Genomic DNA, 27,349 nt, shown 5'->3' on the forward strand with positions numbered 1-27,349 from the left:
CACTGTCCTATAACAGCATGCCAAAAGCACTTAATCAAAATCACGACACTGCAGCGACGTCTTCCCGATAAGCAACATGTATCACGTTACGTTGTTAACGCATTAAACCGAGCACATCTCCCCGACGATTGTGTTCTGCCTGCGCTCTTAATTACGTCTCCCTTCCAACTAACACTGCCCGAAATTATATTTGATAAATAGCATTTTCAAGTGTGAGAATATGTGTGAGGTGAAGGCTATTTATGTGAGCATGTGTCATTGTGTGAAGCAGAGAAGATGGGTTCCTGGGCGATTGTTCATGCTTGTGTGTGTGTGTGTGTTTGTGTGGAAAGCAGAGGGTTGAAATCATTTGCAGGCCCCTCAGGTTTTTAATACATCTACCCTGTGATTGAGGACGGAGCAAAGGGAAACACTTAGCAGCCGTTTCCAAATGAAGTGTTAGCGGGGCTGCAGTGCTACATCTCATCGGCTTTGTACGGCTTCACACAGAGAATTCTTCTTCTTGACCTTGATGAAAAGAACTCAAGACAGTAGATATAACAATAGATATAGAATAAAAATATAAATGTCAAGTCAAATTTATTTGTGTAGTGTTTTTTACAGTAGACCTTGTCTCAAAGCAACTTTACAGCATCCAGGACCATAAGACCAAAAACCCTTGTTAAGCAAACCAAGGGCGACAGTGGCAAAGAAAAACTCCCTTAAAATTACAAAAAGAAACCTTGAAAGGAACCAGACTCAGAAGGAACCTCTATCCTCCTTGGGTGAAATATAGAAATGTTAAAAGTATTAGCTCGGCAGTGCCAAGTCTATTCTGTTTCACAATCCTATCAAGGGACAGCAAGTAAAGACCATAGGAACACCCACCAGTGAATTTCAGGCTTGTAGTTTAAAAAGTTATTGCACCTTGTATTGCACTTATATTGGTTATAGCACCTTGTATTGCACTTATGTATTACATATTGTGTATAAATATATGTTATTACACCTAGTATTGCACTTATATATTACATACTGTGTATACATATATGTTATTACACCTAGTATTGCACTTATATTGGTTATGACACCTAGTATTGCTCTTATATATTACATATTGTGTATACATATATGTTATTACACCTAGTATTGCACTTATATTGGTTATTGCACCTTGTATTGCACTTATATATTACATATTGTGTATAAATATATGTTATTACACCTAGTATTGCACTCATATTGGTTATAGCACCTAGTATTGAACATATATATTACATATTGTGTATAAATATATGTTATTACACCTAGTATTGCACTTATATATTACATATTGTGTATACATGTATGCTACTGCACCTAGTATTGCACTTATATTGGTTATGACACCTAGTATTGCTTTTACATTTTACATATTGTGTATACCAGTGGCGATTTCTCTAAGACTGCAAGGGAAGCTCAGCTTCCCCTAAAATGTCAAAAATTAAATGGTCAAATATGTACAGTTGTGTTAACATTTCATTGACTACAAATGCGTTAGAACACGTTCATCTCAAAGACGAGTTCGTTCAGAATCAGCTACTTATCACAAATCGACTGACTCGAACTTCTCATACATTCCCTTAGAGTCAATGCATTTACCCGCAGAAGCTGAGCGTCTCTTCACTTCTATGGGGCTGCATGTTTTTTTTTTTTCATTGCTTCGAAACTTGCCGGGCATTGGATAAAGGCCATGATTTTGTCCCGCCCCCGGACGCTGAGCGTCTCTGGGGGTGAATGGAGCTGTGGGCGGGTCTGGACGCTGAGCTTCTGCAAGATGATTGGAGGATCAGTCGAAAGGCTGGATCCCGTTTTGATTGACAGCTATCACTGGGAGCTTCAGTCCCATTGCGGATTTTGCGAGTGAAGTCGAAAGACAAACTGCAACCCATTTCATGCCATTTTCTTGAAAAGGAACGGAGGGCAGAATTTATGTATAAATAAATTGACAAATTTTATAATGTAAGCCGACAATGAGCTTCCCCTCTTTGAAAGACCAGCAGCCGCCACTGGTGTATACATATATGTTATTGCACTTTGTATAGCAAGTGTTAACATAAAGGAACTGGTAAACATCAAATTCAGAAGTATTTCTAAATTTAGGCTAATTGGCAACAGTCGTGTAAAATAAATTAGGTTATACTTTAAAAAAATCTCAGCCATTGTTCTGTTATACGGCTGCCAGTAAGAGTTTAAATAGCTCGTTCTGAAAAGGTGAAAATCGTGCTTTTGCTTTGTGTTTTTACTCCAGCCTCTATTCCCCAAACCCAAATCTCTGTCATGTAATCAATAGCTGGAAGCATTTTCTCCCAGTCTGTGTGTTTTTTTAACGCTGAAGTGCTGCCTGTTACCAACGTCAAGAAGGTGTAACATTGTTAATGATTTTTTATCCTGTAAATGAGATGCTTTACAAGCATTTTAACAACCAGCGAGTGATGCTTTTCATTCACAGGATTAAATAAAGTGTGGTACAGGGTCCTTGGCTTGATGTCTAAAGGCACATCTGTTTTTATGTACCTTTTATAAACATGCAGAATTTTGACTGGTTACTCTAAACTTCCCCTAGGTGTAAGGGAGCCTTGTGCTTAGTGTTTAAGAGTGGTGCAGGACCCACTGTGAACTGTACCAGGATGAGGCAGTTAGTAATAAATAATAATAACTAATATGCAGAATACTGGCACTACATGAACGCCTGTGTTGCATGCCTTCAAGGTCCCAAAGGCCTGGGTTTGATCACTGCCTCCAATTTCATCTTCCTACGTTTGCTGGCATTGATTTTACTTTTACTTTCCAAAACAGGCCAGGATTGGCTACTCTAAATTGCATCAAGGTCTAAGTGACTACATGGATCAATACGCTCAGTCTACCCACCCCTTCATATTTGACCGTTCCTTCCGTGGATTTGCACATGAGGCTGAATATCGCGCTCGGAAAGCCACTACAGGTGCCTAGGGCTGCTAACCGGGGTCCTTTGACATTTGAAGGCCCCACCACCTTATTAGTCCAGTCTTTCACACCCAGCAGACTGGTGGCCAATGTTGGCTGCTGCACTCACTGCCAATTGTGCCGGCAAGAGGGTGCCCAGCCAACTGGTAGCAGAGCTGAGATGCGAACTCGAGAGTACAGAATCCCAGCACTGGTGAACTAGCGGGATGTCCTGCTGCGCCACATGGGCGCCCAGCAATCAAAATGTATTGCATTGGCTTCCACAAACACAATGAAGTTGGTTTACTTCAAAACCCTACTGAGCAGATCTGGATCCAGTAAAGCACCTATACAAGTGGGAGAATGAGTAGTCGCCAAATTTGCCACCATTAAATGATGCATCCATGTCAGCACGGATGAAAAACTTAAGGGCACGTCTGTAACACCTTGTAGATTCCGGGCCACAATGGATTTTTTTACCCAGTATTAGTTCAGTGTTCCTAATAAAGTGTCCGAAAAGTGCATATCAGGTACCAAAAATGATGCTGGGACAATTATTAAGTCCATTCTTAAATTAATTACCCTGAAAACTTCCTTTGTCTGATACAGGATGTATCGATTCACATTCACCAGATGACCTTCTGCTGGACCTGTTGAGGAGTCGCGTCCTTTAACAACAAACGATAAGAAAACGAGAGCTGGCATCAAACTAATTGTCTGAATTAAAAGAAGATGCCTTACCGATTTGAGAAATGCAATGCAAGAAACGCTGGGTGTTAGTTCTACCGGGAGGGAGAAAGGGTGGGGGAAGGATACATGAGAGAGTAAAAGAGAGAGAGTGCGAGATATGCAGGATAAATCCTTACGACATGATGATTACGGCTCACAAGCCCTCGCTGTAAGAGGGGGGCGGATTACAACGGGACGCGGTAATCCGAGGGCCGAGACCACACTCTGTACAGCTACGTCTACAAGTACCGGGACTTTAAAGGACGATCGATGAAGGATAGTTCAGAGCAAGAACAAAACCAGGATCATATATGAGTAAAATAAAACATCATGCAGAAGATCAGTTTAGAAGGAAGGGAAGGAGCTCAGGATAGTCCAGATGTTGCACCAGGAACAAGTGGTTTCTCACAGTTTTTTCCGCCGCCTGCTGATCGGTGCTGTCTGGCTGCCGGTCTGCACACACTGTCTGCATCTGGAGTCACCTCTGTGTGTTACTGATGCTGAGGTCACGACGGACAAGGGACGAAACAACTCAGTGAGACAAATCAGAGGTTTATGATGCTCTTCCGAAATAATCCAGTCCATCCTGAGATGCTCCGGTTGTTTTTTGTAATGTTTCGAACGGGACTTGGAAAGACGTTGATTGTACTTGCTGTGTCTTTAGCGTTCATGGTGATCTTTTAGGGGAACTTTTGACTTCACTTGGACCTAGATGTGACTAAAGGTGAGGAAAATCTTATGACTCAGATACATTTGTTACACTTGGGACGCCAAGATGTTTCTTTTATTGTTTTATATAGTTTTACGATGGACTAGCAGTAACAATTATGGCGCCCAGGTTTTCGAATTTCAGCTCTGTTACTGGTCGGCTGGACGCCCCCTTGTGGTCACAATCGGCAAAGCCAGCGACAGACAAAACTGGCTGTTAAATTCGGCTGGGTGGGAAAAGACCAGATTTGAAAGGAAGTGGGGTCTGTGTACGCTGTGTAAGGACCCAGTGGTGTACCTAGGAGCTCTTGGCCCCAGTGCAAAAATGTTTTTATATATATGTATATATATATATATAAATGCTGTATGCTAGTATTTTTAATGCACAGTGCAGCAAATGGAGGGGCAGTGCGGTGGGGGGGTTGAGTTCAGCTCATGGAGGACCCCCCCCCCATGGGCCCCAGTGCACCTGCCCCCCTGCAGTAGTTACGCCCCTGTAAGGACCCTGGTTTGTATCCTAAGGCGCCTGTATAGAAGTGGAGGAATGTGGAGATCAGTGCGTGACTCTCCATGCGCAGAACTGGCTTCACACATGAATCCACTGAAGTACAGGCAAATAAAAACGGGGTTGGAGGGAGCGTGTGTTAGGCGAAAACACCCTCCTTGGACTGGTTTAGGGTCTCCAGCAGCAGAAGACAAACTGGCTACACTAAATTGTAAGAAAACAGGAGAATTTGCTATGATGCTTTTCTTTAAATGAACAACCCGACCCAAACCACAGCAGCCAAATATTTAACTTTTATGTTTGTTACTGAGTCAATATTCATTAATTCTTGGTGCTGTCCTTCCTCACTCTTCCTCCTCTTCTCTCTCCACTCCCTCACTCCCTCACTCACACCCACCTCCCCTCCCATTCCGTCCCTCCCTCCCATCACAGAACAAGATGATGTGACCTTCTGCCAAACTGCTAGAAACCATGCCACCGACACAGCAGGCTCCTCCGTCCGCACTGAAATAGACTCAAACAAGTGCAGGAAGCCGAAAGCGAGTGTTACAGAGGGATTGAGAGGGAAGAGAGTGAGAGGGAAAAAATAAAATAAAAATAAAAAAAGAAACAGGACATTGGAGTCACAGAGGAGGAATGTGTTATCAGGAGACAGGGCTGGATGCGCTTTGCCGTCGCAGGTAACTCATCACTTCTTTTACTTCTCATGCTGGGTGGGTGATTGTTTGTAGAGGCAAAGCTGGCTTATTTTTATCTGTGCCTGTAAGTGATTTCATGCATTTAGGAGCTCAGGGTACCCTGCCGGGTTTGCTCACAGGTGTGAAACAAGTGCCGAATGCATACGTGTGAAGTTTATCCACAGGTAGGACACTTGCTGGCACGGTCGAGGCTTTATTTCAAGGTGGAATGAATCAATAACTGGACTTTTCGTTACATTTTCTATTTACTCTTTGTGCTGGTTAGTTTCACACCAGTGCTTGTAAAGAATGACTCACAAACATTTGGTGTGAGTGAAAAAAATGGACCGAATTGGCTGTAAAAGGTGAACTGAGCTCCTCAGAGAATTGGCCAATGACAAGCTGCGGTAATTACCGTTGCTCTACTTATCGCTCGAGCAGGGGTGCATACTGATGTGTTCAGGACTTTTAGGATGTGCCAGCCGGGGCTGATCACCATGGTTGAACTTTTATAGCCTTTTAATAAGAACAGGAAAAATGATTAAGGTACAGATAGTGACAAAAGGGTAAATGGGGGGAATTATTAAGGGTATTGTTATTGAAAGGGCAGTTCAGTGACCACCTGACCATACATGCAAATAAGTAACATTATATTTTAAATGCATTAATTAATATTTTTATATAAATATTATATTTATACAATATTAAAAATATTTATATTATATTGTCCAGTTGATCCAAAATAATAAAAATAAATTCCATAAAATTTGCCATGAATGTCAGTTACACTGTTCACAGTCAAGCAAGCTTTACTCCTACGATTTCTGACACTTTCTCAGCTTAAATAACAATTTGATGAGTGTAATGTACGTTTTATTGGGTGCCATCAACCTCATCAGAATCAGATTTATTGGCCAAGTATGTGGATACACACAAGGAATTTGTTTCATATAAACCTAATCCTGTTTATATGGGCAAACAGACCAAATAAAGTCAATTAATTACCAACAAAAAATTAGCAAGCCACACCATAACATAAAAGCATTCTAGAACTTTCTACACCAACAAATTATTATGATTATCATAGCCGCTCAGGTGGCGCAGCGGTAAAACACACTAGCACACCAGGGCTGACATGTCAAACTCATCGGTTCGAAACTCAGCTCTGCCATCCTACACCAACAAATCAGCAGGCGGGGCACCCACATGAACAACGATTGGCTGTTGTTCATACAGGGCTGGAAGCCGTATAGGGACCTCATAACTGATGCAATTACGACCTCTGCTGGCTGATTAATGATGCCTGCACAGAGTCGTGGAATAATGTGGACAGGGTGTGGGTCTCCGTACACAAAGCTGATCCGCATATGAACTCGCCTCGTGCAGGTGAAAAGATGCAGTTGGCTACTGCACACGTGTCAAAGGGGGCGTGTGTCAGTCTCGTTCTTCTCAATCAGCAGTGGGGATCAGCATCGGTAGAGCAAAGATCTTTTAGTTAATGTGTTTTAGTCATTCAGTCACTTGAAAACAAAAGCTGCAGAGTAAAAAGTCCCAAGACTTTTTTTTTGTAATTGTATGTAAAGGTTTGACTGTAGCCCTGTCATGGACTGGCAACCCTTTCAGAATGTTTTCTACCTTTTCCCAGTATATGGAACCCACTGCGAACAGGACGGAGCGGTGGTAAAACAGACAATAAATAAATAACTGAGGCGCCCAGGTGGCACAGCGGGATATTCCGCTAGCACACCAGCTCTGAGATTCTGAACTCCCCGGTTCAAAACTTGATGTTGCCATCGGTCGGCTGGGCGCCATCTAGCGGGCATAATTGGCAGTGCCTGCAGCAGACACTGATTGGCTACTGTTTCTGTTAGGGCGGGATGACCGGACTATGTGGGTGGGTGTCTTTAAACGGCTGTGCAGAGTGCATTGGTGAAAAAGGGTTCTGCAAAGGGTTGCGCGCAGGTGGAACGAGGCGTGAGCAGCAATATACCCACCTCGACTGCAATCAGGGATCCCCAGCAGCGGAAGACAGATTGACTACACTAAATTGGGAGAAAATAGGCAAAAATGCATAAATAAAATAGAAAAATAAATAAATGAACTAATAAAGTTTCTTTATCAAAAGTCTGTTTATTACAAAATAAACAATGCTATCACAGTGATGTTACATATATTAATGATATTGTCCTGCTGTTAGCCCCCATCTCCCCAATGTATGCCAGAAAAGGATGCCAAATACTATAAAATTCCTCAGTGAAGATCTAATCTTCTCTAGTTTGAGATGACTAGTAATTATTGTAAACCACTGGCTGTATGTAGGTGGAGCGAGTCCTTCCATTTAAACTATATCTCCTCACCAGGAGAGGAATGAATGATGTTTGACTGGTTGTGTGTCTTTAAAACACACTTGCTATTGACGTATGTTTATTGTACAGTGTGTGTGTGTGTGTGTGTGTGTTGGCTGTGACATTTTCTTAAGGGCAATTTTAAATAAGCACAATTTTTTTTTTTTTTTCTTTGCGACTGTTCCAACATCATACTGACATGACAAAACGCTACCATAGCTTGATAGTGATAGTACTGTGTAACATGTAGTACATTCACCCTGCTAGCACGAGAAATAATCTGAACAAAGGAGATTTGTAGCACTGAAAGTGATCACAACGTAATCCAGACATTTCTGTCCATAGTATGTAGAATTTACTCGCCCGTGTCAAGTTACAAAGGCGGTAAAATGAAATGTACTGTACGTAATAGTGAAGGTCAGCTGAGAGTAGAGCAGAGATGCTGACCGACTCAGGGTGTGTGGACAGAACAGATGCATTAAGCCCAGGGAATGCTGGCTCTACACGGGAAAGAACAGTGCACAACACGGCATGGTACACGCGCGCACACACACCCATATAAAAAACAGGACACGAAGGGTATTGACGAATGACACCATAGTTCCATGGGTTTTATTATGCTGCCTCTCTATTTGCCGCTATAACAGCCTCCACCCTTCAAGGAAGGCTTTTAGAGGAGGTTTTTGGGAATTTGTGCCCAATCAGTTCACAGCATTTTGGTTCTGGCACTAATGGCATAGTACACACACACACATTGGAGTGACACCAGTCTGATATGTACTAACCATAAGTGTGTTGGACATCCCATTCTAAAACTATGGGTATTATTATGCCCCCTTTTCTATTTGCCACTATAACAGCCTCCACCCCTCAATGAAGGCTTTTCACAAGATTTTAGAGGACGTTTTGGGAATTTGTGCCCATTTTGGTTCTGGCACTAATGGCATGGCTCATAATTGGCATCCCCATTCATTTTAAATGTGTTAATTGTGGGTTAAGGTCAGATCTCCTTAAATAAGAGCAGGCCACTTTAATTAACACCACAAACCACATCTTTATGAACGTTGACCACAGGGGTAGAGGGTTGACAGAACAGAAGGGGTCTGTCACAAATTGGAACTATATAATACATTTTAATGAATGTATTTTATACACCCGTAGGAAACAGATATGACTCAACATACTGACCTTTATAATTAGGAAGGGTGTCCACATACCCTTTAGAATATAGTTTAACTACATCAAGCCACATATTGACGGATACCTTACTGTCATTGTGTAGTACAAGTACTAGGGCAACAAAATATCATTCAGCATCTCAAAAGGGATATATATCAGTAAATGTATCATTATTAATTATACACTTATAATGAGTTATACACAGTACAGAAGGAATAAGAACACGCTCTAGGGTATTGAATATAGCATTAATTATGTTCAGTGGTCTATAAAGTCGCTGCATATTTCTGATTCCTATTAAATTAAACCATAAGGCAGTTGTGGCTCAGCGGTCGAGGTAATGGACTAGTGATCAGAAGGCTGCTGGTCCAAGACCCACTCCTGCTAGGTTGTCTCTGTTGGGCCCCTGAGCAAGGCTCTTAACCCTAATTTGCTTGAATTGGGATCAGTCACAAGTGTAAATTGCTTTGAGTAAAGGCGTCTGCTGAATGCCACACATATCACCCTGTAACAAATAGCCAGCCTTAAAATATAAATCATACTCATTTGTATCTTTCTTTTTTTTTTTTTTTTTTTTTCTTTTCTTCCTTTTTCTCCCCCTTTAGCACATCCAATTGTTCAATTTGCATCGTGCTTCCTCTCTGTCTATGCCGAACTCTGCCCTGACAGAGGAGATCGAAGCTAACCCACATCCCCTCCGAAACACGAGCAGCAGCCAGATGCATCTTTGCCACCCACACATTGATGAGTTTGGCGCCACCTAGCGTTGCATGCGGAGAGACACACCCTAAGGGCACCCTCCCTCATCTCTTGTGCAGTCGCCTCTAATCAGCCGGCAGAGAACGTAATTGCATTCTGACAGAGAGAGACCCACATCCGGTTCTTTGTCCCACCCCCCCATATGAGCAACCGGCCAATCGATGCTCATACAGCCACTCAGCTTCGAACCGGTGAAGCAGAGCTGGATTCGATACCACGTACTCAGAATCCAGCCCTGGTTGCAGCGCGTCTTTTTACTGCTGCACCACCTGAGCGGCCTTTCTTCTTTTTTTAATGCATTTTGTCCCTTTTTCTCCCCGATTTTTAGCGCGTCCAATTTTTACCCAATTGCGTCATGCCTCCTCTCTACTGGTGCTAACCCCAGCCCTGATCGTGGAGAGCGAACTGACACACGCCCCCTCCGACATGTGAGCAGTACCCGACTGCATCTTTTCACCTGCACGAGGCGAGTTCATATGCGAATCAGCCTTTTGCACGGTGAGCCACACCCTGATTATTAATGCATTATTCTCCGACTCTGCGCAGACGCCATCAATCAGCCAGCAGAGGTTGTAATTGCATTAGTTATGAGGTCCCTATCCGGCTCCCTCCCTGGATGAACAACAGCCAAACGTTGTTCATATAGACGCCCAGCCCAGCCGGATTGCAGAGCAGAGATTCGATACGATGTATTCAAATCCCAGCTCTGGTGTGCTAGTGTGTTTTACAGCTGCGCCACCTAAGCGGCCCTATTTGTATCTTTTTAAAGGAGTGTTTAAACCCTGTCTGTGGTCACTGCCTTTGAGGAGTTTGGTTCCAGGTACTCTTGTTAGATGCCCTGTGACATAGGTATATTCCCTCCTTGTGCCCTGTGTTTTCAGCTGAGACCCGACCAACCATTTACATTTTTAGCATGTAGCAGATGCTTTTTATTTAAAGCGACTTACAGTACTGTGACAATAGAGGGTTAATGGCTTTGCTTAAGGGCTCAACAGTAGCAACCTGGCAGTAGTGGGGCTTGACCACCTTAACCACTAGGCTACAACTGCCCACAACTTTGATAAAAAAAAATCTACCTCTTAGGTCTATCTTCTTTCTTTGCTTAAATAAATACAGTCACAGTGACCCTTGTCTAATTAAGACCAGTCCTCTAAATTAATTACAGTGAAGGTCTAATTGTAAAGCAGCAATTTTAACAAAACCTTTATGACTACTCTCTTTTGAAAGCATATTTACCAAGAGCAAATCTCAGACCTTTTAGTGACCATTTGCACTAATTGCTGATGCACAAAGTTTAAACTAAACCCATTTAATCCTTAATGAATCGAAACAGACAGTTTATGATAATAATCTCCAGCAGTGTTTGGCAGTAAGCAGTAAAAGCCGGTTTGGGATAAAGAAAGTGTTTTTTGTGTTAATTTCTTTATAGAAACTATTTAGGGGCAAAGCTAGGAATAGTGAGCATCTTAACTTCGCACCACTTTGTGTCACGCTGCAGCTTGCATTAGATATATTAGGGCAGTAGTAGCCTAGCGGTTAAGGTACTGGACTAGTAATCAAAAGGTTGCTGGTTCAAGCCACACCACTGCCAGGTTGCCACTGTTGGGCTCTTGAGCAAGGTCCTTAACCCTCAATTGCTTAGACAATATACTGTCACAGTACTGTAAGTTGATAATAATATAAATTATAGATAAAAATCATAAAATCCAATAAAAATCATAAAAAGCCGCTCAGGTGGCGCAGTGGTAAAACACACTAGCACACCAGAGCTGGAATTTCGAATACATCGTATCAAATCTCAGTTCTGACATTTAGCTGGGCTGGGTGGCTACATGAACAACAATTGGCTTGTTGTTTGGGGTGGGATGAAATTCTGACCTCTGCTGGCTGATTAATGGTGCCTGCGCAGAGTTGAGGAATAATGCATCAATCAGGGTGTGGCTCTCCGTACACAGTGTGACAGTATACAGTCTGAGTAATTGATGATTAAGGGCCTTGCTTAAGGGCCCAACAGTGACAGCCTGGCAGTGGAGGGGCTTGAATTAGTGATCTTTTGATTACTAGTCCAGTACCTTAACCACTAGGCTACAACTGCCCGGTTTAAAGAGCCCTGGCACAAATTCCTACAGACATACTGTTAAGTTTTGTGAGAAGCCTTCTCAAAAAAGTGGCTGTTGATAGAGCTGAAAAGGTCACATAGAGGTCAATCTGTTTTAATACCATTTGTATTTGAAATAAGATAACCAACCAGAGGTGTCCAAACACTTTGGATTGAGTAGATTGAGTAGTTGTGTCCCTTGTACTGTATTCTCCAAATTCCTGTCAGCCGTTAAGCTCACACAGTGACTTCCTTTATAAATAAATTTAACATTTCAAAGCACATCTCTTCTGAAACAGGTATGCACAGCACAGCACAGCACAGGTGATACTACAGCTACGTTGTGAGTGACAGCCTCGGAGAAAGTACCAAAACCAAAACCAAGCTGCATATGTTTAAACACAGTGGTGGTAACCTGAGGGAATAGATTGTATTAACAATCACACGCTGGTTTAACATGCTGGTTTAATCCCACTGGCTTTCACTACATGCATCAACACACATACAGCTGTACAGATATATTCCTCATAAAAAAGTTGTACCACTGTTTCATCCAATTCAGGGTCTAATTCACTGAACGAAAGGCAGAAAACACCCCGGGTTGCCAGTCCATCACAGGGCAAACACACTCACACATACACACACCTATGGGGGATTTTAGTATCTCTAATTAACCTGACTTCACATTTTTGGACTGTTGGAGGAAACCGGAGCTCCCGGAAGAGACCGTGTGGACAGTGTCACCTGGGTTCCAGCTGCTTTTAATTTAGCCAGATCCAACAAACTGTGTTAACAAATTCCTGATCTCTGCTGGGGACCACTGTTCCATGGACTTTGTAATAAGTAAAGTCAAGGTTTTTATAGGACCCTGATTAGCAGATAGAGGAGCCTGTGCAGAATTCATGGGTGAAAAGAAGGGGTCCGCTAAGGGCGCACCGGTCAGAGAGGCATGAGCAGCAATATACCCTCCTCGAATTCAATCTGGGATCCCCAGCAGCGGAAGACAAATTGACTACGGTAAATCGGGATACCACCTGACATGGTAAACTGAACCAGCCTAGGTGTGGAAACATTCGTGGCACATATCTATTAAAAAATGGTGCGATAATTGACATTTAAGCAAGAAGATCCTGGGTTTGATTCTCAGGAGGAGCGGTCCCGGTCCTTTTGGTGTGGAGTTTGCATGTACTCCCTGTGTCTGTGTGGGTTTCCTACCACAGTCCAAAGACATACAGTCAGACTAATTGGAGATACTAAAATCTCCCTAGGTGTGTGAGTGTGTTTGCCCTGTGATGGACTGGTGACCCGTCCAGGGTGTTTCATGCCTTTCGCCCAATGAATCACACCCACTGCGACCCTGAATAGGATAAATAATTGATTGATTGAATGATTTTGGACACAAAAAATGCATTTCATTCAACTCACATACTGACCTGAAACGATACGACTGCAAAGCAATGAAGAGCAACTGGCTCTCAGCTTTTCAGGCATTAAAATAATCGGAAGTACCTTTCCTTCATGTTATCATAACTAAAGGGCAGTCAGGTCAGCCAATAATCCAAAATCCATTGAGCAGAAAAATGATGTTACTGCAAACACATCCAATCAAATGTTATGCATTTATACAAGCCGCTCCATTTACCTATAAAAGCCGCCACGCCGGTGTTTGATGTGCAGATGAATGACTGATACAGTCTCCCGTATCCTTGTTTCTCACAAATGACCTCTAGCGCCGCATCGCAGCATTAGCTGATGCTTTGTCAGCGCGCTGCCACTAAGAGCCCATCGGCCTAATGAAATCTCAAACGTTTCGGGGGCTTTGTTCTAGTTCAGAGCACTTTACATACGTGGCAGGCTAATATAGATATTACACTTCAGCTAGATCTGTATTAGCAAAGCATGTTCTATACAGACCGCACTGTCAAAAAAGCTAGATTAAAAAGTAACATAAATTACCATAAGTGACCATGTGGGTCTGAGAACAACCTTTTTATTTGTGGTAAAAGCATTTAATGAGCATTTTCCTTTACAAGTGTTTGGCGCCCACACGAACAATGATTGGCTTGTTGTTCAGGCAGGGTGTTGAAGGGGATTCCTCATAACTGATGCATTTACGGGATGATATTGAAATATTTGGAACTGAAAAATGGCCATAATCATCATCAAGAAATTAACACTACTATTACTGCCTGGCTAACACTGCCTACTTGACTGCATGGGGGCAACATGACTGGCAAGGTTACATTTACATCAGTCCATGAAAAGAAATAATACAGGACACATGGTAGTTTGTGAAGGTTGGCAGATTGCCAGATTTTTTGTGCACCCCCCCCCCCCAATTTTCCTCCCAGTCTAGTCATACCCAATTACCCGATTGCGTTACGCTTCCCCTCTACTGATGTCGACAACTCCTGATTGAGGAGAGCCGTGACTAACACACGCCCTCTCAGATCACCAATAAACACCAATAATCAACAAAATTCTAACCATTTTAAATCATTTTTAGGCTGATACAGGATGGGTAGCAACCCAACACACCACTGCCATGTAGGTTAAGAATTTATACATGACAAATACAGGCTGTATTATGATTTGATTTGAAGTTTGAGCATTTAATTCACCTCCAGTCAGTTTTTGCCATAGCTAAATAGCAAAACCCATCAATTATTAACAAAAAAGATTATACTTCAGACATTGTAGCAACAGTTTAGGGAAGGCCATTTCCTTTTCCAGCATTAATGTGCCTCTGAGAACTAAGCGAGGTCTATGAAGACCTGGTTTGGCAGATCTGGAGACGAAGAACTCCCGTGGCCTGCACAGAGCCCTGATCTCAACTCTATTGAAAAGTTTTGGAATAGGGAGCTCAGGTGGCGCAGCAGTAAAACACCTAGCACACCAGAGCCGAGATTTCGAACTCATGGGTTCGAATCTCAGCTCTGCCATCAACGATTGGGTTCGAAGCCGGACCAGGGCTCCTTAAAACTGATGCAATTATGACCTATGCTGGCTGATTGATGCCACCTGCACAGAGTCGAGGAATAATGCATTTATCAGGGTGTGACTCTCTGTACACAAAGCTGATCCGCATATGAACTCGCCTCATGCAGGTGAAAAGATGCAGTCGGTACTGCGCACGTGTCAGCAGAGTAGAGGGGAAGCGTAATGCAATCAGGGTAATTGGATATGACTAGATTAGGGAGAAAACTTGGCCTTTTAATTAAAATCTTAGTGAATGAGCAGACCCACTCAAAAGTCTAGTCTTGTGGAAAGTCGTACCCCAAGAGTGGTGCTTGCTGTAGCCATGGAACGGGGTGTAGGGCAAGACAGCTCCATATTAATGCCTATCCTTCATAGTGTTACTAGAATATTAGTGGTGGGGCTTGTGGAGCTCAAAGTCTTAAAAATGACCCTGCAAACCAATTCGAATTTAACATGATGCTGCAGACTGCACACACAATTACAGGCCTCCAGCCGATAGCTTCGAAAAGCCGCCATAAAGACCAGTTCAAGGTCACGCGAGCGAAGGTACAATTCTCAGACGCTCAAAATGTTTTACAGCCGGCGCGGCTCTATCAGCCTGCGAGGGGAAAAATAGCAACTTCTCTCCGAGGCGAGAAAACCTGAGTCTCTCCAGTGTGATGTGCGAGAGCGTCATAAGCAGGAGCTCTGACACAAGCGTCTCTTTTCGTGTGTTGATTCTCACGCTCGCGACCGGAATATCCCGACTGCCTCCATCTGCATTCAGACCGGCGAGCGGCGTGCACCGTCTGTCGTCGTCCGCCGAGACAAACAAGGAAAACTGACGGACTGTCGAGCGAAATGAGAACTGAACCTCACTCCCTGATCAATTTTATAAAGTACACAGGCCGGATGGGAAACGTTGAGCAGACGCAGGTTAGCCTGGAGAGAACTGGGGGATCTGACAGGGTGACAGGAAAGGCTTAGGTGATAAATGTTTTAACTCAATGCAAGTTAAACATCAGTTTAAAAATGTAAGTTGGGCTGTTTGACACTGGTGGTGCCTCTGAGATCAAAACACAAATAGACATGGGGGCTGCCTTGATGCCTACTGCCTACCCAGTTAGCTGTCTAGGTAGAGAGGATTCTAATAAGACATCGACTTATAAGGCAGATTATTTAGACGCACTACTTAGACAGCGATTACAGTGATTACGTCACCTCAATTTTCGCTTACTAAGCTAACACAGTTAGCTTCAGGCCATTCAAACCAATGGGCTGAGACGGCACAACCCTCTAGCCTACCAGCTAACATCTCTCTCTGTATCAAAAACGGTTAAACTGCCGCTCAGGTGGCGCAGCGGTAAAACACACGCTGAACACCAGAGCTGGGATCTCTAATACATCGTATCGAATCTCAGCTCTGCCTGCCGGCTGGCTGAGCAACCGCATAAACAATGATTGACCTGTTGTTCAGATAGAGGTGGGATATTAAAAAGCCAGACAGGGAGTCTCTCATAACGAATGCAATTACGACCTCTGCTGGCTGATTAATGGTGCCTGCACAAAGACGGGAAAAGAGTGCTCTCAGGGTGTGTCTCTCCGTACACAGTGCTGATCCGCATTGCACTCGTCAAAGTGTAAGTGACGAAATGCATAGGGCGGGGGCGTGGGTTAGCTTCATTCTCCTCAATCAGAGCGAGGCTCGGCATTGGTGGAGAGGAAGCATGATGCAATCAGGCAATTGGATGTGCTAAAAGGGAGAAAAAGGGGAGAAAATGCATAAACAACTTGGCACAACCCTCCTATTTGGGACTAGCACTAAGATTGCACTGACAAGTGTCCCTCACAATAGCTAGGCTGTTTTGGCTATCCCCCCCGTTGACATTGGCCATGCACTATAATGTCTTGTTATTAATGTTATTAATTATGATTGATCACAGCTAATGACTTTTCTGTGACTATATTAATAGGGTTGGTTTAATCGCACTATAAATTAAACAGTGCATGGAACAGTGGTGTTTAAAAAAACTCTAAACTGCAAACTGTCACCTAATGCTAGATATTTGTCCAGATTACTGGGGTAAAACAAGATACCCCTCACTCCCAAAAATAAACACTAAAAGCTCAAACAACACAATCGAGCAAGGGCTTAGAAACTGCTGTGATCTGGTTTTTCTTTGTCCACGCTTGTACAAAAGCACTAAAATGTTGCACCTAAATACTCCAGGCTGATTTGTTACCCAGCCAAGTTACCCATTTTTTTTTCAAGAAGGATTTAGAGAGAGTAGCTTGGTCCTTTGTACAGTAGATGCTAAGACTCTTTCTACGAAGCCGCTGCTGGCTGGTGTTACGATGCAGTTGACGGCTTAACGGTGTTCCAGCCTGTGGCGCTTCTTAACTGATGAGGAATTTGTGTTTACGTATGTTCTCTTTTAATTCAACCTGATTGTGGACCATGTTCCTACACTTTTGCTGAGTAATAATGTATAAAATCTATTCTGGAACCACCTGTATTAAAAAAGCACCGTTTCTTTAAGGTCAAAACAGTTGAGCAGTTGTGCTGTTAGCCATATAAAAGTTTGCACCAAATTTTGACCCCGGTTTTGACCCCCCACATCCTCTGTATGGTGGTGGAGGGTGTGTACACGTGTGTGTATGTGTACATGTGTGTGTATTAATAAGTCAGCTTGTGTGGTTTGAGGTCATGTGGATGAGGAAGGATTCTGTAGTGGATACCACAACTACAGCTTAAGCAAGGTCTTACACTGATCCTCTGCTGCACATAATGCACACACACACATGTGCGCGCGCACACACATACACACACACACACACACACACACACACAGTAGCATCCACAGATTGAACAGGATAGGTCAGAGCTTCTCAACCCTTTTTGGCAGGTGACCCTATTTTGAGAGGTCTAATTTTTTTGCACCCCTAACACAACCCCACTCCGCACACTGTGGGCTGTGAATAATTTTCTATAATGGCTAAAATGACATTTGTAGTGCTGTTTATGTAGCTAATATTTTCATGACCATGGAGTAACTCTTAATTAATTAAATAATCAAAGCTAATTAAATGATGACCTGTTTAAAAAAAAACGTATATGCTAGATAAGATAGATTGATCTCTTAATTAAATGCAACAGGACCCCCTCTAGGCTCACTGAGGCCTCCTGGTTGATAACCACTGCGTTAAAGAATCAAATGTGGTCTCATTGCAGTGCTGAAAACTGGTTCATCATCGAAACAACATCTGGTCAGTCAGGGTCGTGTGAGGGGTCGGGGTTCGATCTGGGTCCTTTCTGTGCGGAGTTTGCATGTTCTCCCCGTGTCTGCGTGGGTTTCCTCCGGGAGCTCTGGTTTCCTCCCACAGTCCAAAAACATGCGGTCAGGTTAATTGGAGACACTGAATTGCCATATAGGTGAATGGGTGTGTGTATGTGTGTGTGTGTATGTGTGTCTGCCCTGCGATGGACTGGCACCCCCTCCAGGGTGTTACTGTGTGCCTTGCGCCCATTGAAAAGCTGGAATAGGCTCCAGCTTCCCCCCCCCCCCCCCCGTGCGACCCTAATTGGATAAGCGGTTAATAAAGTGACTGAGTGGGTACAGTGGGGTGACAAAGTCTACAACAGATAAGCAACAGTCAGTAACCGTATATCCACAAAGTTTACTTAAATGGTGTAGCTTATAAAGATCATGTCAAGGCTTACATGTGCTTGCTCCCAGACATATCTAGCCAGCTTAGAGCTTATGCAGTATTATAAAGCAGATGAACAGTTTTGTAAGGAGTGCACTATTAAGTACACACTTAAGCACACAGATTGGCTATTCTTGCTCAGATTGACATTGTTTCCTCCCAGAGAACAGAGCTGATTGTTCTATGTCAGACATCCATTGCTTAGTTACAAATGTATTTCCCAAATTTCCCAATTCCGGTGCTTTACTGTTTTGGCACTTGGGAGCTGTACTTCTTTTTAAAAATGATTACTTATTTAGGCCGGCACCGCCAACAGTCCCAGATAAACGATCGTGCTCTCATTAAGTCGGCAGTATCGATTGAAATATTTAGTCCAAGTCAAAGATCTTTATATTTGTTTAAAGCTAGATTAAACTGCGTTTCTTCCAGGAAGTAAATAGACAATTTAGTCTTAGAATGCATTCCAAGCAGTCTCATTATCCAGTGGAGGGGTAATTGCATTTCCACTCTGCTACCTCAATGTGGTGACTGACTTTTTGGCTCAAAAGTACTTCCATCAAATATAAATAAAACAGACAGCAATAATCTGCAAATCTATTTGACCTGCCATATTTCATTACAACAGACAAAGACAAAGTATTTAGTATTTTAACTGAACTATTTTAATGTTTTTGCTTATTTGAGGGAAACACTGTACAAAAGTTTAGAAAGGGGGCCTTTAATAGAAGATATACTTTATTTGTCATAAATACATATACAGGTGTACAGTACAATAAAATTCTTTCTTTGCATTTCCCAGCTTGTTTGGAAGCTGGGGTCAGAGCGCAGGGTCAGCCATCGTACGGCACCCTGGAGCAGACAGGGTTAAGGGCCTTGCTCAAGGACCCAACAGTGGCTGCATAGCAGAGCCTGGATTTGAACCGCCAATCTTCCGGTTGATAGCCCAAAGCTCTACCCACTAGGCTACCACTGTCCCCCACTGTTACATTATGTTTCCATTAACATTGGAATTGTCGAAGTTTTAAAAGTCTTTTTTTTCTTGCTTGATTTAGCATAAAAACAGCTTGGAATATATTTATACAGTGGTACCTTGAAACCCAACGGCAATTGGTTCTGGGACTGGCTTTGAGTTTAAAAGGCATTGAGTTTTAAGGTATTTTTCCCATAAGGATGTATGGGAAACCTGTTAATGTGTTCCATGGTTCTCTGGAACTGCAAATATTTTAGACTAATGTAAAATAATGGGATTGTTTTTGACATTTATACACTGAAAATAACATAAATATAATATAAAAACACTTAAATAAAAAGCTGATTCTTACAATTTCCAAGCACCCCGAGCTATAACACAAGTTTAAAAGTGAAACAGGAGAAAAATCAAGATAAACACAGATACATGTGGAGCTTTCAGAGTGAATCTGACGGTTATTCCACACAAATGCAGATTCGTCTCATATGCACACTTTAATGATGTTTTACCGCACTGCTCAAGCCAATCACTGAACAAAGCGACTGTTAATTGTTAATTTGAAATTAAATAAATACATTTTTAAAAAACAAGCTGAACATGTTGAGTTTTAGGAAAACATTAAGGGTTAAAATTTTTCGACGAAGGGCGTTGAGTTTCAAAGATTTTGAGTTTAGGGGACATTGAGTTACAAGGTACCACTGTATTATATTCAGTTCTTGCACATCTTCTGTCACTTTTGCACATTTGGTTCACTTTAAATTGTGTCTATTTTTTAAAATTATATTTTAAGCTTCTATTTTTCTCATTTTCTACACATTTTACATTTTAAAACATTTCTTTTAGTAGTCACAAAAGCATTTCACTGCCACTTGTACTGTGTATGACTACGTGTGACAAATAAATTTGGATTTGATCTGATTATAAGCATCACCACTATAATGCTAAATAAGGTCTGTACGCCTCAATTTCTTAGTTTTAATTTGCTTTGAATAAAAGTGTCTGCCACTGAAATTGGAGGCGCAAACACTGTAACCCATCTGAACAGCTTTCATAAATCTGTCTGCTTTACTTGCTTTACTAAAGTGTGTTTTATTGCACTGCAGATCTATTAGCTGTCATGTGAACCGTACACTACAGCCGGGTCTGTGTCTGTCGTCCCTGATTCGTCCCAGATGAGAAATGTTTTTCACTGTACTAAAGCAGTGTTATCACAGGACATACTGTATGTATACACTACAAGGAAGGGGGGGGGGTCTATTTTAATAGTGTCTAGTGTTTTACCTTCATAAACTATTAACCACCACCAATAACAACAACAACAGTAATAATATTTAATCTCTCCCCACACTCACCTACCAGTTTATTAGTTGAATCTCTCTTTTCCAGCAACACCTGCCATATAGATGCACGTTGAGGGTATAAAATCATTAACTTCACCCTCTCTGTTGCTCTGTACTCTCTCACCCTCAACCCAGTCTATCAAAACATATAAACTATATTCACATAACACTTGCAGCATTTTATCCAAAGTGACTTACAATTACATTTCAAGCAGTTGAGGGTTAAGGGCCTTGCTCAGGCTTGGAAATGATGGGGGGTGAACTGGCAACCTTATTATTACTAGTCCAGTACCTTAACCGAGCAACCACTGCTTTATATATGAATTGTGGAAAAAAACAGTATGTCATAGATTCATAATACTTCCAATACACTCACTCAATTTCTTAACCGCTTATCCAGTTAGGGTTGTGTGGGTGCTGGAGCCTATCCCAGCTTTTCAATAGGCACAGTGCACACAGTAACACCCTGGACGGGGTGCCAGTCCATCGCAGGGCAGACACACATACAAACACCCATTCACCTTTAGGGCAATTCAGTGTTTCCAATTAACCTGACTGCATGTTTTTGGACTGTGGGAGGAAACCGGAGCTCCCGGGGGAATCCCATGCAGACACCCACCAAACCACAGTGCCACCCACTTCTAATACAGTGAAGTCTTTTATTTAATTAATGTGTTTATCATGGACCTGTAAAACATCCAGAACTGATAAAACAATAGTAATATGCTTTCTTAGTTCCTTAAGTAGTGGCATTGAAATCTAGGATGTATTCTTGCCTTGCACCCAGTAATTCCAGGATAGACTTCAAACCCACGATCATAATGTGGTTACAGAAGATGAATGAATGATAAAATCCCCTTTATTTTTATTCCAAGATTTGATCTTTGCACTTTTTTTCATAGTAAGTTCCTCTTTTAACTGTACTTTCCCTCATAACACGCTTTTTTCTCTGAGGTATAATTTATTCTCTCTCAGCCTTGACATCGAAGAACTCATATTTTCAATAACCAAGCGTTTCGGTGTAATATCAGTTAAAAAAAGGAAAGAAAGTAATTCAATGGCTGATCAAAACAATAATACGATAACCTAAAAGCAAGTCCCTTTCCTCCTACATCTGGCAAAGTTTAATTCCATTTTTTGTTGTTTTATGAAGTTTTATTGCACAATAATTACACAATATTACAAAAAACTTTCTGGTACAACTTTGCTGCAGCTAAAAGCATTATGTATTAGTGAACATTTTAACTTTCTGGGGTTTTAAACCTGCTCGCTCTGTTTCATGCTTTCAAAACCCTAAACAGTCCTAACACGTAGGACGAGGTTAGAGTAGCCACTTTACCTTTATACAGGTTTTAAAGGGTGGGGGTGGGAAAAGCATTACTGGAGTACCAAAAAGAAAAACTAAGTCAGGGATTAGTTTCTTGCACAGCAGTCTCTAAGCCAGCGGTGATCTTAAGCTTGCTTGAGTTCTTGACCTGTGCTTGTAATTCATTCCAGACAGACCTGTACAGATGTTGGGACCTATATAGTACACTAGATGGCCAGTGGGACAGATTTCAGGTGTTACAGTCACGTCCATTACTAACAGCTGTATATAATTATCTATAGAAAATAAATCATGTGCTCCCAACTGTCCATAAAGACAATGAGGTGCATAAGCACACTGTTTGACAAGTTTGCTCAGTGTTTAAGGTACTGGACTGGTAAGTGGAAGGTTGCCAGTTCAAGCCTTGCCACCGCCAAGTTGCCACTGCCATCCCTCAATTGCTGGAATTAAATTCAATCATAAATGTGCACTGCTTTGGATATAAGCGTTTGCTAAATGCCACAAATGTAAACAAACCCTAGTTGCCCCACTGAACGACTTCACATTACACACCTTAGTAAATTTGGCTTTTGAGGTTATAGCTGTAAATGAGGGACATATTAATGACCACTAATAGGGGAATGGGATGTCCAACAAGCTCATGTAAAGGTATTTAGATGTTTTGGCCTTATAGTAGATGATCAGTGTGATACACAAGATAATCGTGGCAACATGGGCAAAAACAAAGAAAATACAAACAAATAAAGAAATAAATGGGTAATACTGGAATGTAGGGTAATACTGGAGTGTAGGAGGTAATACTGGAGTGTAGGGTAGGCTATACTGCCTTATATGTTGCCAAATATGTAAAATAATATATAGAAATATTATTTTTTGAGCATAGTACCCAGCAATCCTCCATGCAAACACACTACACAAAAATATGTATTATTAATTATTTGATATTTTGCCAAATATATGACAAAAATATATAGAAATATTCATTTTTGAGCATAGTACCCAGCAATACTCTGTGTAAACACACATATTTTTATATATTTTGGTACTATTAACTAAATCACTAAAATGAAATAATGTGAATTGAGATCCAATAATAATAATAATAATAATAATAATAATAATAATAATAATAATAATAATAAAATGAATATTTGGCTAGTCGATAAGCTTGTTGAGCTGGGTCCACCCTGAATTACATACAGTGTACTACTGAGATCAGTACACTAATGACTGTTTGTTGTGCACTAATTTTCACTTGGTTGTGATTTGGAATAACAATAATAATGATTTGGTCTAGTCTGCTGTTATGGAATGCCAGCGTTTTCTCATTTGCGTCTTAATGAGTATTATTGGGTATTATTAAGTCCTGGTAGTAGTCAAGTCAAATTTATTTGTATAGTGCTTTTTAAAATTGGCATTGTCTCAAAGCAACTTTACATAATCCAGAACCAACAGTCCACCAGAACCACTGCTGTTAACTTGTATACGTTTTAAATGTAATATTTTGGCTGTATATACAGTATACACAGTGGTACTATAAACTGATTAGGAATGGAATGAATGGAATGGAATAAATGGAAGACTGGAACATCGTCAAGGTAGAAAGAGAATCTTGCTCATTCTCTCTGTCTGTCCTCTCCAGCTGTACCACTAGAGGGCGGTAAGCACTTCCTCAGCACAGACCAGCAAATTCAAGCTCTGTACTGCCATGCTGCCAAGACTCCTCTGCTTAGAAGCTTAAAAGCTCTTGTCCTGTCCCAGTTTCCTTCAAATCTGAGAGGAAGAGGATAAAACCGTACTTTTGTCCTTACTTTTATGTATTGAGCAGAGGAGATAGGCCTGACAAAAGACAGTTTGAGATTGCTGGGTGCCAGGCTGGAGTTGTGACTCCTGCTTTGATCTAATCTGGTCTGTGTGCTTTCAGGCCAAGTGGAACTCAGACAGAGCCAAGAATGGGATGGAGGGAGGTAGAGAGAGGTCATACAGTTAAAAATTCCCTCTAATCGGAACTGGGAATCGGCAGTGAGAATGACACAGTTTTGAAATGAGCTGAGGGATAGCTGCAGATTTGTAGATTGTATTGCATGTTTTGGGAGGATATATCTTTGGTTACATTTTCTCCATTTATTACAATTCTTTGCACCATCTCCTTGTCCAAGGGGGCTGCAGATTAGCCAATGCTCCGTTCAGACACGTGTGAAATCTTTTTAACACTAGCCAGCAGTGGATTCTGTACTCAGAGTGCTGTACTATGTACAGAGGAACACACTATGCCATATGTGTTCCTCTACTACTCGTGCAGGTGCCTCAACCGGCAGTAAAAAGAAACCAGATCCCACCTACCCTTTTCTCAGACATGCCCATTTGTGTCTGGTAAGCGATGTTGAGCACTAGGCTATGCATAATTTGAAATTGGCTTAAGATGATAAGGTTCTGAAAAAATGTTAAATGTGTATATACACTTCTTATTTTAACATGCTAGCTTACATGCTAGAGTCCAGAGTCTTAGCTTTGCCACCAATCTAGTTGTGTAATCAAAATTGTTTGAAAGACAGGATTTGAGTTTATTATTTGTGTTTATTGGGGTTATATTGCTTTACAAAAAATGGGTCATGCCACAGAAATTATTAACATTATAGAACCTTTGTTTGGACGTGTGTGTGTGTGTGTTCCAGTCATTCTGTTATAAAAGAAATAGTTGCAGCACATGCTCTCAGTAGTGTCTGTAAACGTATAAGCTCAGTCGGATTTGCCATCTCTTGTGGTACTGATTTAACACCTCGATTAAACCCACCCATCTGTTTGCCGTACGTTAAATGAGCCATATTGACAAAAACGTTTGATTAATTTATCCATGAGTCATTCGGCCAATCTGTTTAATTCTCATCCTTTCATTATTACAGTAATCCCTCATGTACCCAACCTTTAGGCATCCATATCTACTTTGCTTTTTTGGTGTAATTAAATGTGTGGAGGTCACATAGTGCCAGTGAAAGGAAAGGAATTAACCTGCTATTTAACCTGCTATTTGTTTGTTAATGAGGACATTGTGTGGCTAATTGTGTTTGCAAGGTCAGTAAAAGAGAGAATCAGCTGAATGAATTAATGCACATGTTTAATAAGGTAGTATTAATGAATTTAAGCACACAAGAAACCTCAGGTGCCATATATAGTCCTCTTTTCTCTTTGTAAAAAGGTTGTAGAGCATCTTTATAAAACAGACATTGGTGGCACCAAATGTCTTAGTATATTCCTTCACGTCAATGGTACCTTCATATATGTCTAAGTCAACCATGCCATGAGCAGAGCACTGATGCACTATTACCAGCTTTGGCACCTTTTCAGTCCATCAGAGCCAAAAGAACTCAGTAGTCTGCATGGTTTCTGCATGGTTTCTGCATGGATATAATGTATGGCTTTATTTTTGCATAATAGGGTTTCACATTGCATTTTTTTTTTATGTGGAGGTTGACTTCGCTAAGTGACAACGGTTTCCCAAAGTACTCCCAAGCCCATGTAGATAGATGGATGAATGGCTGGATGGATGGATGGATGGATGGATGGATGGATGGATGGATAGATAGATAGATTATTATCCTCTAGTAGCTGAACAAGAGAAAAAGAAGAAAAACTAATACAAATACAAAGTAAGTAGGGTGTAGCAAATGTACAATGTTTAAAGTTAAATAAAGTCTGAAATGACCATCAGTATCTTCCACAATGCTTCTGGTGCAGTGTTCTATGGCTTGATAATACAACCAAACTGTGAAACACAAGAAACATAGTTCAGGCATGACAGGCTGAGAGATTATGAAGGATTATGTGGCGTCTCGCCCAGGACACATGAAAAATTTGGTCAGCGTGATCTGCTTACTCTCGCCGCGAGTCAATCTGAAACTAAAGCGATATGTCCCTGCTTTAGGTTCTGACAGATATATAGATCATTTTATCTGTTCCATGAGGCATTTGATATCAAATACAGAAAAACAAAAGCTTTGATATCTCAGAAACAGTCGACTGACAAACGGGTCAAAGGCTACAAATCAGATTCAAGTACTTCAGTTTTACAAGATAGAATCTGTTCCATCACAACCTTCTCGGGATAATTTCACAGACCACTGCTGCATGTTCAGTTTTCATTGAAATATTAAATTGAACTGCCCTGTAATGTAAAGCAAAAAGGCACAAAAGAGTAGAGACATCATTCCTCGTGTTCTACACTGGGTAATAAATGAGATTTTATTTCGTGATGTCCACCATCTGCTGGATTGCACTGTTCAGTTTTAGAGTTATGGGCGAGAGTGCAGCTGCTTTCCATAGTCAATGTGCCAGCCTTCGCCAAGCCATAAGTGGAATCTTATGCACATATTTCTTGCAGAAATGTGTCTGCATAACAAACTATAAACATTAAATTATCGCTGTAATAGTATGTAAAGCAAAAGGACACAGCTGGGCTGTAACAACATCAAACATATTGTAGTGGAATTAAGCATATGCACACTTGACCCTCACAGAGTAGCTCCTGTCCCTGTGTGCAGACTCACATTTTTATCCATGTACAGTAGGTTGGACATTTTGCATACACTGCAAATATACACACATCAGCCATAAGATTAAAACCACCTCCTTGTTTCTACACTCACTGTCAATTTTATCAGCTCCACTTACCATATAGAAGCACTTTGAGGTTCTTCAATTACTGACTGTAGTCCATCTGTTTCTCTGCATGCTTTGTTAGCCTCCTTTCACCCTGTTCCTCAATGGTCAGGACCCCCACAGGACCACTACCGAGTAGGTATTATTTAGGTTGTGGATGATTCTCAGCACTGCAGTGACACTGACATGGTGGTGGTGTGTTGTGCTGGTATGAGTGGAATTTTTAAAATACTGTGTCCACTCACTGTCCACTCTATTAGACACTCCTACCTAGTTGGTCCACCTTGTAGAGGTAAAGTCAGAGACGATCGCTCATCTTCTTGGTCATCTTCTTGACCTTCATCAGCGGTCACAGGACGCTGCCCACGGGGCGCTGTTATTTGTGGTTGGTGGACTATTCTCAGTCCAGCAGTGACAGTGAGGCGTTTAAAGACTACATCAGCATTG

General features: G+C 41.6%; 1 protein-coding gene across 1 annotated transcript in view; it reads left to right on the forward strand.

Annotated features, from left to right (window-relative positions):
• The first annotated feature begins 5,398 nt into the window (after positions 1-5,398).
• grin2ca (glutamate receptor, ionotropic, N-methyl D-aspartate 2Ca) overlaps positions 5,399-27,349 on the forward strand; it is a 57,630-nt gene continuing 35,679 nt past the window's right edge. The window contains exon 1 of the mRNA XM_063018572.1: positions 5,399-5,565. The gene's annotated coding sequence lies outside the window, so the exon portion shown is untranslated. The remainder of the gene's footprint in view (positions 5,566-27,349) is intronic.

The sequence above is a fragment of the Trichomycterus rosablanca genome, chromosome 22, assembly GCF_030014385.1.
Source record: "Trichomycterus rosablanca isolate fTriRos1 chromosome 22, fTriRos1.hap1, whole genome shotgun sequence".
NCBI classification, from domain to species: domain Eukaryota; kingdom Metazoa; phylum Chordata; class Actinopteri; order Siluriformes; family Trichomycteridae; genus Trichomycterus; species Trichomycterus rosablanca.